The 15,323-nt window shown below is 47.6% G+C and overlaps 1 protein-coding gene across 3 annotated transcripts in view; it reads right to left on the bottom strand.

Annotated features, from left to right (window-relative positions):
- Nucleotides 1-15,323, bottom strand: part of CEP170 (centrosomal protein 170) — a 598,101-nt gene that overhangs the window by 478,581 nt on the left and 104,197 nt on the right. The gene's annotated exons all lie outside the window — the stretch shown is intronic.

Below are 15,323 nucleotides of genomic sequence, written 5' to 3'. Positions count from 1 at the left end.
GCAAAGATACCAATTTTTCTCTATTTTTTCAATAATTTCAACTCACTGCATTTTTCGAATTGTCAACAGCTGATTTTTTGCACCCGTGCAAGGTGGAAGGAAGATTTCATGTCCGACACAAAGCGAGGAACGTCCAGGTGAAGTTCTCCCAGCAAGTCAATTTCTGCTGCCCACTCGAAGAAGAACTCCAGCCACCGAAAGAGGTCACGCTACACAGAAAGTCCAAGCTTTTCCTGACAACGACGCTGCACCTCTACGTCACGCAACGTGCACTGTGTCGTTGCGTGGCGTGCGGCCATATTGTTATTGGGACTTGCCTGATCTTGAACTACGTCTATGCGCACAAAGTCCCTTTTATTAACGAGAAGTTTTCAAGTACGCGTTGATACACACGACAGTGTATCATTAAGGATTTGCATATCACACATATGCACGGCGATAAAGGATTTTAACGGTATGTACATAGAAAATGTTGCATATCGCGCCGATGTGCACGGCTGTTAGTTACCTTCAACAGTTGCCTTGATTAACTTCAAAAGTCAAATGGTCCCATAGCACCACATTATGCTTTATGTTCTAATTATGCTATACTTGGAAGTCCTTGCTACTATTCTCTCCTAGTTATTTTACCCATTTCTACTAGCATTTGCTTGAGATTGTATATGTTGTGTATTTATTCTCTAGTTCCTTATAACTGTGTGTTATTGTTATCATAAAGGGGAACCATGCAGTTTGAACCCCCTGACAAGACTTTTCAAATGAACGGGTATCCCCCCGATTCCTTGGTCTAGATGAAAGGAGGAGTTTTTAATCTACGTGAAGGCCATCGATGGGGATAGGATGGGGAATGAAAGAAAAAAAAATATTCTTCTCAGTTGTTTGGGATCTGAAGGTCAAGATGTATTCAGGACTCTACCAGTTGTCCAAGGTGAATTGAGTACTTTTCATGAAGCGTTAATACGTATGGAGACTAGATTTAAGTCAACAACCAGTATAGCGCTCAATAGATAGACGTTATACACCTGATCACAAAAAAGAATCAGAATCTTTTGACAATTTTTTAACTGTCCTTTGATCACTTGTTGTTTTGTGTAATTTTGGAATTATATCAGACGAGATGATCAGAGATCAGAAAATTGTTAATGTTAGAAGCAAAAAACGCAAGAACAATTGTGGGTTTTAGGAAACCCCAACTTGCATTGTACTATCGCCTGATAATGCTTTTGAGCAGTCCGAAAGATGGATGAAAACCATTGAGGAAGGGAGTTCTAAGGGTGACACGGGTGACAAATGTATTGATGATGTGTGTGCTGTGACTGCCACTCACAAATTTCCTCAGCCAGGAAAAAACAATGAAAAAATATTGTGTGTTATAGATGTGGGAGTTTTGCTCATGTGGCTTCCTTTCAATTGTGCCCCGCTATAGGTAAAGAATGTATTAAATGTGGAAGAGTAGGACATTTTGCTAGAGCCTGTAATGATGATAAGAAGAGATTTTTCCCACAAGAAATAGTGAAGTCTCTCGTGTGTGAGATGTGCGAGCAATGGTGATGATGATTCTACGAAGGAAAATGGGATCGTTGTATCTATTACAGTTGTTTGTGCACTCGAGGGTGAAGTCTGAAATCTCTGAAATGCATTGTCCGATTCTTAAATGAAGAACTGGAACTTATAGCAGACTGAGGTTCTCCATGGTCGATTGTTACAGACTAGATGACTGTCATCCGTTGCCCAATATCAACGATCTTCTCTACTCTTGATCTTCGCTCTGCATACCGCCAAATTGATCTGGCCGGGAAGGCACGCCACATGACTCCTTTTATTACACCCCAGGGATTATTTCAGTTCAAAAGAATGCCTTTTGGGCTGGAGTCGGCGGCCTCCGTCTTCCAGAGGTCGATGTGTCATCTTTTCAAAGTAATGCAGTCATTAGTGAAGTGCTTCCAAGATCAAGATTCTGTTAATATTTAGGACACACCATATCTAAAGAGGGTGTTTCGCCCAAAAGGTCTCACATTGATACCATCTTGAAGGCACCAGCTCCTGACTGTAAGGACAAACGTCTTTCTTTTTCAGGTCTATGGGAGTATTCTAGTAAATTCATTATACATTTTGCCTCCAAAATGGAACCCTTTAGAGTACTCACTAGGAAAAATGTTGAATTGGTGTGGGGGTAGAGCAACAAAAGGCTTTTGAAAACACCAAGGCAGAGATGGTAGATGTTCACACGATAAAACCTTATTGCATGAATAAGTTGTGCATACTCACTTTTGATGCAAGTCTTTATGGCTTGGGAGGGGTTTTATCGCAGAGTGCTGGGATGGAAGAATGGAACGTAGCGTTTGCCTCCCGCACTTAATCTCACAGAGTGGCGTTATGCTGTAATCGAAAGGGAACTGTTAGCCTATATTTGGGGTGCACGTTTCGTTTTGAGGAGAGATCCCAAGCCCTTAGTGTCTATTTTGTCTCCCGAGAGGGGGTGGGGGGGGGGGGGGGGGTCTCAGTGCTACTGCCCACATAGCTAGACTTAAGTCTTGTGTACAGGAATACAGTTTTGCAGTGGAATATGTCCCTGGAAAAGTCAACGTTACTGCTGATTGTCTGTCCAGACACCCTTGTGGTTCGAATGATATGAGTGATGATGAGGATGTCATTGCCAACATTTGTGAAGTAGTGTCCGGTAAATTTAGTTCTATTTCTGAAACCATGTGAAGGAATGCCAAATGGCCTGAGGTTAAGCTTGTAAGGCATATTAATTCTGAGTGTTATTGTGTTTCTCAAGGAAGTTTTTGCTCGTGAAGGTTACCCAGAAGTCCTCATCACCGACAATGGAGTACAAATAAAATCTCGCAAAATGGCTGATTTCCTCTAATTTTTTAATATTCGTCATGTCACACTGCTTTGTACGAACCTCAGGGAAATGGCTAGGTGGAAAGATATATTAGGGTTTTGAAACAAAACATGTGGCCACGCAATTTTGGGGTACAGTGGAAGGACAAGTTAAGAGAGAAGTTATGGCTATACCGTATAACTTCTCATTCCACTACTGAGGTTTCTCCTTTCCAGTTATTAAAAGGGAGGGAGCCTGTTTCGAAGTTGAGCCCATGGTGGTTTAAGAAAAAGAATGCTAGGAAAGCTAACAATTCCGTTGTCGACAGATAGAATGTGGCCCTTAAGGTGAAAGAAAAGCAAGAGAGATGTAAACTATATTATGATGTAAGGATGAAAATGAAACAACCTCAATTGGTTGTTGGTGGCTGGGTCAGGATATGTAAACCAGGTATTTTGCTTATAGGTGAAACAAAATTTGGAAGACCCATCAAAGTTGTTAAGATCAAGCGCAACAGCGTTATCACCCAGATGGCAAGGTATGGAAGGTCAGGAGGGTAGCCAAATGTGTAAATGTTCCTTCTTGATTTTGCCACATGTGTAAACGTTCGTTATTGATTTTCCGGAGGGGGAAATGTGTTACATCGGATGTATTTTCCTTGTCTTTTTTCCCATGTCCCATTCCCTTTAATTCTCTAGTGTTCTTTCAAATTCCAGCACCTGCCATATACGGGGCAGTGATTCCACTTAGAATTGGAATCCATTTATTAGTTTCTGCCTCCACTCTGGACGGTACTGTACCTTATGGATTAAAACTACTTAATACTTTTCCTGGATTCCTGCATCTTTTTCTGGATTTTACAGACTGTTTCTCTGAGCATAAGAAGTCAGTTGAAAGATCAATTGGCTAGCCTGTGTTCATAAAAATGTATAGAACCGGTTGATTCCTCTCAATGGATATCCCCCATTGTTGTGGCCAAAAAGAAGAATAGGGCATGAGGCTCCATTGTGACCTCAGGTCACTGAATAAAATCATCTTAGTGGATAGTTTTCCTTCACCCAAGATTCAGGAGATGTTAGCACAATTGGGGGAATGCCAAGGTTTTTTCCACCATAGATCTGAGGGCAGCTTACCATAAGGGTGAATTAAGCACTGACTCCAAATCGTTAACTGCATTCAATACGCCCTTTGGAGCATATAGATTCCTGCGGTTAGCATTCGGTTTAGTGTCAGCCGCATCAGTCTTTCAGAAGTTAATGTTTTTGCTTTTTGGGGACTATAAGCAAGTATTGGCATATCAGGATGATATCCTGGTATTTCCTCAAAGTGAAGAGGAACACTTGAGGATTGTGGACGAGGTTCTGGACAAGTTAAGAGTCCAAGAGTTCACTGTGAAGGAGGAAAAATGTTGTTTCATGGTACCAGAGTTCGAGTACCTAGGGCATGTTCTCTCTGGGGGAGGCATCAAACCAAAAAAAAGTTGGTAGACCCAATGAAATGTAGTCCTGAGTCTGCAGACAAGGACCAACTAAGATCATTTCTGAGCTTTTGCAATACTATTCCAGGTTCCTAGAGAGCTTTGCTTTTCAAACAGAGCCACTCAAGAAACTTTTACGCAAAGGTGAAATCTTTGAATGGGGGGGTTGAGTACAGGAAGCATTTTTAGGTTTAACCACATCCGTGCGGGTAAGATTTACCGCCGGGTGCTGAGCCCTAGCGAAAACGGGCGTGGTCATGACGGAACGGTTCCGTCATGAGCACAGCTCAACCGATGCTCATGACGGAACCGTTCCGTCATGAGCATCGAAAAGGGTTAAAGAAATTAATTGTGGAGGCCCCTGAACTTTATACATTCAGAGATGATGTGATGCCTATTGTGACAGTAGATGCCAGTGGAGTTTGGTTGGGCATTGTTCTTTTCCAGATGCTCGATGAGAAGGAAAGTACTGTGGCATTTGCTTCAAGGTGCCTATCCACAGCGGAGCGCAACTACAGCACCATCGAAAGGGAGGCACTGGCATGTGGGCGGGCAACCAGGCATTTTGTGGTTTATTTGTGGGGACAGAAATGTTCGCTCATCACAGACCAGAACCCCTACTTTACCTATTGTCTGAAAAGAACTCGAACAAGGCCAGCCCTAGAAAAGTAAAACTTCTTGCTAGGATGTAAACATTTCACTTCCATGTCAAACACATTCCTGAGGCAAAGAACTCAAGGGTAGATTTCCTGTACAGTTGTCTGGTCAGCAGAAGTGATTGTGGGTCTGGTGATGAAAACATCGAATATGTTGTTGGGAAGGTGGTGGAATGGTGGCAGATGAGGGGGGTGGGGTGGGGGGGACAGTTGCCAACCAATGGATTGGCGACTGTTAAACATGACAAGAAATCCATCATTGGGAGGTGGCCCATGAACGGAATGTGAGAGTTTATTTCAAGCCTTATTATAAGATCAAGGATAAGTTGTCCATAGAGGGCGAGTTAGTGCTGCGTGGTAGTCTTTTGATTTCCGTGGTTACCCATAAAGCTCGGTTGGGGGAGAATGGTACATCTGGACCATATGGGTATGGCAGGCACAAAGAAAAGAGTATGTCATTTTTAGGTTTCGCCTGGGGCACGGAGCGTAAGCTCCGCCCCCAGGAGAAATCACTAGTCTTCAGTAAGGGACTCTTGAATACGCCTCTCTGTTCCATTGGCTAGCTCCATAAATGGAGGCTAGCCATTGGAACAGAGATCTGTCCGTCAAGGCTGGACTAGATTCGGGGGCGTTCCCGCAATTTTTTCCCTCTCCACCCACTTCTGTTCGTCATCACGGCGGTGGGTGGGTGTTATTTTTTTTTTTTCGAGTGGGCCTGTTTTGTTCCTTTTCAAAGTGTCTGTTGTTGGAGTTGGCTGCAAGATTCCACTTCCCACGAGGCAATCAGGTAAGGAGCATTTTGTTTAGAAATGTGCGTGTGCCGTGATCCTTCCCCCCCCCCTCGCTGTCCTGTGCACGTTTCCCGCCTCCCGTGTCCTCTCCCGCCGTTCGTGTCCTCTCCCGCCCCCCTCCCGCCGTCCGTGTCCTCTTCGGCCGTTCGTGTCCTCTCCCGCCCCCCTCCCGCCGTCCGTGTCCTCTCCCGCCCCCCTCCCGCCGTCCGTGTCCTCTCCCGCCGTTCGTGTCCTCTCCCGCCCCCCTCCTGCCGTCCGTGTCCTCTCCCGCCCCCCTCCCGCCGTCGTGTCCTCTCCCGCCCCCCGTGTCCTCGTAGGTGCTTGTTTTTTTTTTATTTAAAACTGTTAATGCAAATATTATGTCCCCTACATTATTTAGGCTGTTTCTTTTTTTTTATCTTTGTGACATATGCTGGCAAAAAAAATCTTTCAAAAACTTTTATTGCTTCTACTTACTCCTTTTCAAATTAGAAAAGTACAGGTACTCAATACGTGACAGAACCTACCAGTTAAGCGCAGTCAGAATGCACCTTGTAAAACTAAAACATGCTTCCCAAACTTTCTATGTACGGCGGAAGAGGGGGCGGGGCAGACAACTTCTGCTTTTCAGGGCTCCACGCTTATTTTCATAACTCTACTGCCATTACTGCGAGCGCTGCGCTGGTGACATTATTTCCCTGTGAGACCTGGCAGCGAAAGGTGCTGGAAAACAAAGAGATTACCAATATCAGGGCATAGCTGAAGGCAGCAGGCAGCCGTGCTAAGACAGGGCAAGATACCCTCAGCGCCTCGAGGAGGAAAGCGAAACCTCACAGTTTCGGCATACTCCCTTCAGTCGAAGGGGACGCACCGCTGCTCTGCGGCGAGTAGCTTGCAATGCCTTCCTACACTGTGACCGTGGCGACTGGAAGCCAGTGGTTTGCAGGCACCGATGACTACCTTTACATCACGCTCATCGGCACCGAGAGAATCAGCGAGAAAAACCTTCTCGATAAAGCGATGTACAACGATTTCGAAAGAGGAGCGGTAGGTCACTCAATTTACAGGCGCATATTTCTTCTTAGCAATGTCGGTTGTTTCTCCATGTTAATTTCCCACAAGGCGATCAGGTAAGGAGCATTTTGTTTATAAATGTGTTTTCACTTTGTAAGTTTATGCATTTTGTCCTGTGCCCGTTCCCGCCCCCCCCCCTGTCCGTGCGCCCGTTCCCACCCCCCTGTCCGTGCGCCGTTCCCGCCCTCCCCCCCCTCGCTGTCCTGTGCCCGTTCCCGCCCCCCTTGTCCGTGTGCCCGTAGGTGCTTTTATTTATTTCATTTCGCCTTGTTGGGAGCGCTGCCTACTCGACACAGTCGTTTTAAATATACCTTTTTTTTTTTATGTATTTATTTATTTATTTTTTAAACTCGCCGGCATGAACCTTTCTTTTTCTCTGATGAGAAAGAAGGTTCCAGTAAAATCTGGTGGCCAGATAATGAAGAATCCTAGAGGTGCTTGCGTGTTGTGCACGAGAATGTGCAATGCACTATCAAAGTGTCCATTCTATTCTTTGAACCGGAAACGTCCATGCTGCCCCCTTCACAAGCTCAAACATACAATGCAAGCTCACCCAGAACCTGCCCGGATTCTCTTATCGCACTTGTAGGATTTGCCTATCACAAATCATATGCGTGCGCAATGTCCGCTCGTGCAATGAAACCCACGCCAGAAGGAAACACGAAAAGGACGGACACAGTGTGCCTTGGAAATTTGCACAATGGAAGATGCACACCACTGTACTGGCTACAAGCTTCTATCATCACTTGCGGGGCCAGATGAAAGCCAATTATAAAATATTAAATTTGTTAAATCCACCTTTTCTTTGCACGTTTTTGAGCAAAACTGGGTGATTTCTTACTCATCATAAAGGTTCTGCCGAAACTCGGGATCGAACCCGAGATTTTTCAAAAATCCAAAAAGCAAACCAGTGCAAGATGGCTGTAAACATAGTTACTTTGCAAAAGAATCAGTGCTGTATCCTCCACTCTTAAAACATCACGAACAGTTGTGTAACCGGGTTCCCAGCGACAGCCCCTCAATAGGGCGCAAACTGACCTGTTGTGCCCCCCCCCTCTTATTTCCTCAGCAGGTGCCTACAACGAGATGGACAGGCATGGAGCGATACAGTTGCGAAGAGGAGGAAGACGGGCCCTTTAACTGGACTAAAGACCTGGAAGAGGAGGTGGAGCTAGAACATCCTTTAAAAGGTGGATCCGAGAAGACCCAGGTGTGTTATTTCATCGGAGGAGTGGTCAGTGAGGAGCAGGGAGGAGTGGCGGGAAGCAGCGTGGAGAACTGGAGGAGCGGAGGACGAGTGAGCGGAGAGGACGATTGAAGGAGCGGAGGACGAGTGAGCGGAGAGGACGATTGGAGGAGCGGAGGACGAGAGCACGACCACAGCTATACGTGGATCAGCGAAGACTGCCTCGCGGAAGAGCCAAGACCTCAGGAACAAGGAAGAGGACAAGACGAGAGAGCAGAGGAAGTACTGGAGACGCCCGGAGGCCAACACCACGATCCGCCCAGCCGTACGCCAGGAGGGGTACGGCTCACTGAGGTGCGTAATCGCTTCATAGGCTGGTTCAGAAAGCGAGCTAGTCGCAATACTTAGACCGCTTGTGTTATGCTTAAGACCCGGGGTCCCTACACTGACACCTACCCCCCCTCAGTCGTGTGTAAGCTAGATTTTCTGTATCTGTACTTCACTGGGTGTTCCCCTCACGGTCCCCCTCCCCGTGCTCTAGTAACGGCTTTTGCGGTCTCACTTATACCGGCCTCTCTCCTCTTTTCCCCTGTACGGTGTCGGCGAGGGTGGACAGCACGGAGCCTCCGGAGCCAAGCAGGAGGAGGAGCCCAGTACGAAGGAGAGAAGAGGGAGTTATCCGGAAGACAAGAAGGGAAAGGAGCAGATCGCCCCGCCGAGGAGCCGTTAGGAAAACCTGTACTGATTCCTTATACGAACGATTAAATCCTAGCATCACTAAAACAAGACTCTTGCCTTTTTCTAAGCCCGCCGTTACAGTGGTGGAGAATGCGGGCACAGTGAGCGTCTGCACCAAGACGATGGAAGGCGTTGTACAAGCCCTGGTGCAAGGCCAGGAGAGACTGGAGAGACTGGCTGAACAACAGCTCAGGGCCGCGGAAGCTGATAGGGAGTTGATTAAAACCGCCGTGGCGGCTCGAGCACTAGACCCCCCCCTTGCTTCGGGGCCAGTCACAGTGAGCAATATTCCACACACTATTGGAGGAGTGTCTTTACAGAAGTATCAACCCGGCGAAGATCCGGATGCGTTCCTAATGAACTTTGAGCGGGCTGCTAGGGCTTGTGGATGGCCTGGAGTAAAATGGCCCTTCTTTTTGGCCCCCTTACTAGTCGGCGAAGCACAAGCTGCCTATCAGGTAGCTAACACGAGGGGCGACACACCTTACGCCGACATTAAACGGATCATACTGGATCATCTGGGGCTGGACAGGGAAGCCTATAGGCTCAGATTCAGGAGAGAAAGAGGGGTAACAGGGGAGACACCGAAAACCCTATATGTCCGGTTAAAAATGGCAGCGGACAAATGGCTGAGCCCAACGGAAAGCACTAAAGAGGAAATTATGGACAGGATATACCTGGAACAATTTCTCGAGGCCCTGCCCTTCGCAACGCAAAGATGGCTAAAACAGCACCCTGACCTAACCACCATTCAAGCCGTCGAGATGGCTAATACTTTCTCCCGGGTGCAACAGAGACCCATGTTTCCAGTAGACCCAGAAAAACAGAAACCCTCCTTTAAATCAGAGAAAAAACCAGTACGTCTCCCTGAACCACCTAGACCCCGTACCTGGAGATCCGAACCCCTTCCTCACAGTGGACCTCAGTGTTTTGAGTGCGGCACTTGGGGTCATATTGCTAGATTTTGTCCCAGAAAAAAATCAACCGAGGAACCGATGGAGGTGGGATACTTACCCCGCACCGTGCTCTATTCCGCAGAAATGGGAAACGCATACAGAGTAAGTATGAGAATCAACGGTAACCCTGTACAAGCCCTCCTAGATTCAGGCTGCCGCCAGTCTGTAGTACAGGCCCACCATGTACTACCACAACAAGTCATACCCAAAGAACAGGTGTATATACGATGTGTCCACGGGGACGTGAAACCATACACCGTGGCTGTAATCACTTTGATATCTCAAGAAGGCCCCCCTTCACGAGTACGTGTTGGGGTATTAGACACCCTTCCCGAAGACTTGATCATCGGGACTGACAACCCAACCTTTCTGAAAATGTTTAAACAAAGTATGGGAGAAGGGACGAACGCCAGAAAGAACCCCGAAAATAGGAGTGTTGCCCCCACCTTGATTACACCAGACCCCTGGACATTGGACCGCAGCTTCCAATTCGCACAGTCCAATGATGCTACGTTGATTAACGCCTGGGAGAATGCGCATCAAAACGAGGGGGTGGTACCAGTTCGGTATCCTTGCATGTTCATCAAGAACGGACTCTTGTACAGACAAGGTAAAGAAGAAGACCCGGAACAGTTGTTAGTCCCAGTGTCCTTTAGAGAACAAGTGCTGTTTTTCTCACATTCTCACCTGGTAGCTGGTCACATAGGGCGGAAAAGACTACACAGAATCTCTTACAATGCTTCTATTGGCCTGGTATTTATAAGGATGCCATGACCTATTGCCAGGAATGTGACATTTGCCAAAAGCGAAATATGACGCGGCCACCAGCCGTGCCTCTGCAGCCCCTTCCTATCATGGAAGTTCCCTTCGAAAGGATAAGGATGGACATTATCGGTCCCCTACCGAAAACAAGAAAAGGATACCAATACGTCCTGGTTATTGTCGACTACTCAACTCGATTCCCGGAGGCATTTCCCCTTACCTCGACGACCACTAAAAATGTCGCGGACAAAATGTTGGAACTATTCTCTAGAGTGGGATTCCCGAAAGAGATATTGACAGACCAAGGAACTCCCTTCGTCTCCCGCCTCATGGGTGAGGTCTGCAAGATGCTACACATTCACCAAATACGCACTGCTGTATACCACCCACAAACAGATGGCCTCGTGGAGAGGTATAATCGCACGATTAAAACCACATTGAGAAAAATGTTGGAAATCAACAGTACGGAGTGGGATCAGGTACTGCCTCTCGCTTTATATGTGATCAGGGGGCAGAAACAGAGTAGTCTTGGAATTTCATCCTTTGAACTGCTATACGGTCGTCAACCCAGAACTTTGCTGGATATGACCAAAGAGGCCTGGGAGAAGGAAACCCCGGAAGAGACGGCCAGTACCCTAGAATATGCACGTACCCTCCGTTCCAAACTAGGCAAATTACGTGACCTGGCATTCGCCAATCTCGAAAAAAGCCAGGAGAAACAAAAAAAGGTTTATGACAAAGGAAAGAAATGGCGTAAGTTGGAGAAAGGGGATTGGGCGCTGGTGTTGTTACCCTCCTCCACGCAAAAGTTTAAAGCAGAGTGGAGCGGGCCATATCAGATCGTGGAAACGATCGGAAATACCAGTTACCGATTACAGATGACCCCCAGGAAACAACAAACGTATCACATAAACATGTTAAAAAAATGGCTGGGTAAAACTCCTGTGGGTGTACATATCGTGGAAAGAGATCTGCTTCCAGATCCCAGCACCATACCTCAATTGGTGATCAATGACGACCTACAACAAAAAGAAAGACAGGAATTGGCAGAAGTCCTTAGAAAACAAGAACATGTGTTTTCCGACCTTCCAGCAAAAACCACCCTAGCGGAACATTGCATCGAGACCAGCCCTGGAAAAATAGTGAAAATACGCCCCTATAGGATTCCTGAGGCCCGAAGACAAGATATAAAACGGGAAGTGGAGGAGATGCTGGAACTAGGTGTGATCCGTCCATCCCACAGTAACTGGTCAAGTCCTATCGTTTTAATACCTAAACCCGATGGCACAAGACGTTTTTGCATGGACTTTCGCGCCTTAAATGAAATATCCAAATTTGATGCATATCCCATCCCGCGTATTGATGAACTGATTGAGAAATTAGGAAAAGCCAAGTTTATCAGTACTATTGACCTTACAAAGGGGTACTGGCAGGTCCCACTGCGGGAAGAAGATCGACACAAAACAGCTTTTTCAACTACTGAGGGTCATTATGAGTTTACGGTGCTCCCGTTTGGATTACACGGAGCTCCCGCAACTTTCCAGAGGCTCATGAATAATGTGTTGAAAGACATATCCCCATTCACTTCCGCCTATCTGGATGACATTGTTGTGTTTAGTCCTGACTGGGAGACCCATCTAGTACATTTACAGAAGGTATTAGAAACCCTCGACCAAGCAGGATTACGGATAAACGCAAAAAAAATCCAGATTAGCCTTCCACAAAGTCAAATATCTAGGGTATGTTTTGGGACATGGCCTCATAGAGCCACAAACGGAAAAGGTGAGGGCTATAGCGGAAACTCCATTTCCCAGTACAAAGAAGGAACTGCGTGCCTTCCTAGGCCTCATTGGCTATTATCGGAGGTTCATACCGCAATTTGCACAGCTGGCCACCCCTCTCACGAATGCCCTCCAGTCACAGGTCAAACAGTCTGCCCTGAGGCATCCCTCCCCAGCCATGGTGGAGGCCTATTCGGCATTAAAAAGGACTATCACTTCAGCCCCTATTCTCACCTCGCCTGACTTCAAGAGACCCTTTTCGCTGCATACAGACGCCTCGGACTTCGGAATAGGAGCTGTACTGTCTCAAAAGGGTGGACAACAAGGGGGCCGATTTCCTGTCCCGTAATCCCCTTCCCGATCGGAAGGGTCCAGGGGGGGGAGGTGTGTAACCGGGTTCCCAGCGACAGCCCCTCAATAGGGCGCGAACTGACCTGTTGTGCCCCCCCCCTCTTATTTCCTCAGTAGGTGCCTACAACGAGATGGACAGGCATGGAGCGATACAGTTGCGACGAGGAGGAAGACGGGCCCTTTAACTGGACTAAAGACCTGGAAGAGGAGGTGGAGCTAGAACATCCTTTAAAAGGCGGATCCGAGAAGACCCAGGTGTGTTATTTCACCGGAGGAGTGGTCAGTGAGGAGCAGGGAGGAGTGGCGGGAAGCAGCGTGGAGAACTGGAGGAGCGGAGGACGAGTGAGCGGAGAGGACGATTGGAGGAGCGGAGGACGAGTGAGCGGAGAGGACGATTGGAGGAGCGGAGGACGAGTGAGCGGAGAGGACGATTGGAGGAGCGGAGGACGAGAGCACGACCACAGCTATACGTGGATCAGCGAAGACTGCCTCGCGGAAGAGCCAAGACCTCAGGAACAAGGAAGAGGACAAGACGAGAGAGCCGAGGAAGTACTGGAGACGCCCGGAGGCCAACACCACGATCCGCCCAGCCGTACGCCAGGAGGGGTACGGCTCACTGAGGTGCGTAATCGCTTCATAGGCTGGTTCAGAAAGCGAGCTAGTCGCAATACTTAGACCGCTTGTGTTATGCTTAAGACCCGGGGTCCCTACACTGACACCTACCCCCCCCTCAGTCGTGTGTAAGCTAGATTTTCTGTATCTGTACTTCACTGGGTGTTCCCCTCACGGTCCCCCTCCCCGTGCTCTAGTAACGGCTTTTGCGGTCTCACTTATACCGGCCTCTCTCCTCTTTTCCCCTGTACGGTGTCGGCGAGGGTGGACAGCACGGAGCCTCCGGAGCCAAGCAGGAGGAGGAGCCCAGTACGAAGGAGAGAAGAGGGAGTTATCCGGAAGACAAGAAGGGAAAGGAGCAGATCGCCCCGCCGAGGAGCCGTTAGGAAAACCTGTACAGATTCCTTATACGAACGATTAAATCCTAGCATCACTAAAACAAGACTCTTGCCTTTTTCTAAGCCCGCCGTTACAAGTTGCTTCCGTGATAAAAAAAAGCCTGAAAGAAGTCTCCGGGTTGGTTGTCTCCATTGGGTTGCCAGCAGTGCAGATGAGTAGTCACTAATTCCTCTCTGTGTATGCCTTTAAGAGCGCTTTGAGAGCCGCGCAGCTGCTGCACATGGACCCGGCTGCAGGGCAACTCGCAGAGCACCTTTAACTGTTTCCAGGGAAGAGAAGGGAGGCGTCCTCCCGCAATCCCCCAACAAGGTTCTTTATCGTATTGGGCTTCCAGAGGGCATAAAAATCTGCCAACCGGCCTTGCTTGGGATCTGGAGGGATTAGAAGTGGGGTGGGGGTGGGGTTTGGGAGGGGGCGGTCTGACAGCTGTGCAGCCTGTCTCATCCTTGCCATGTGTAAAAGTGTGTGTATACTGTGCAATACATCTTCAGGGGCCAGCTGCACTGTCATTGCCTGGAAGCAACGCCCAGAGGCACCAGGGGCAGCGTGGATGAACAGGAGAGGCAATGAAGATATGTAAATACCGCACACACTGCTGCTTCACACCCCATCTCTCACATATTGGCGCAAAACTAGAACCTCGAACAATGTAAGTACTACGTGTAGTCTATCCATTACCTCTAAAGTGTCTCAACCAGCGGCCTGTGGTGACGTACATTATATTATTCATTTACCGTTTGTATAGGGCCTATATGTCAAAAGGCTACTGCCGCAACTTGAAGGTGCTTCGTTACCGTAGCATTGAGTGACAGGGAATTGTGAAGCTAGCCACATGAAGGAAGGGGGTGACTCCATGGAGAGACTGAAGTATTGGGTGCTGGACACAGAGATACGAGGAGGGCAGCAGGCAGAGGTGGGAGAGAGTAGGAAAACTGAGTGTCCACTACAGCCGGGGAGATTTTTAATTCTACAGTGAAACGCTCTTCTAACTGAGCTGTTTCTGTCACTTCATCCTAGCTGAAGACGCAGGGAACACAAACCGTACTGAAGATCTAACAAAAGTTCAATACATTGAGGCCAGCAAACAAACTAAAGCAGAGACCGTCAAGTTCAACAGCGCGTCCATTTTTTTACATTTACTGCTCTACTCAGCCCGATTATTTTTGCAGGTGATTTTAATATAGTGTTAGATCCTTTTTTGGATAAATCTCCTAACAGTTGTGCGCAAATAGCCTCTAAAACTAGGTCTTTTCTAGTAGAAAGAATGAGACAGTATGGTTTTTTGGACATATGGGGGGTTAGGTCAGGTCAGCAGCTAGGCGTTTCATTTTACAATCATAGCACCACAAATCAAGGATTGATTTCATTTTGGTCAGTCAGTCTTGGAAGAATGTAAATGTAAATGTAAATGTAAATGTGGGATACTTGTATAGCGCACAGTTATGTAGTAAAATCGATTAACTATTCTCCTATACACTTATCAGATCACACTGCAGTTTGTTTAAGATTGGAAGGTTTGTCCAAGGTCTCTCCTAGGATGTGGTCATTTGACCGCTCCATTTTGTTGGAACTTGAAGAGAGTGCATAGGGAGTACAGAGTGCATAGGGAGTGCAGAGTGCATAGGGAGTGCAGAGTGCATAGGGAGTGCAGAGTGCATAGGGAGTGCAGAGTGCATAGGGAGTGCATAGGGAGTGCAGAGTGCATGGGGAGTGCAGAGTGCATGGGGAGTG

This window comes from Lissotriton vulgaris, chromosome 6, assembly GCF_964263255.1.
Source record: "Lissotriton vulgaris chromosome 6, aLisVul1.2, whole genome shotgun sequence".
NCBI classification, from domain to species: Eukaryota; Metazoa; Chordata; class Amphibia; order Caudata; family Salamandridae; genus Lissotriton; species Lissotriton vulgaris.
This window is presented reverse-complemented; position numbering and strand designations above follow the sequence as displayed.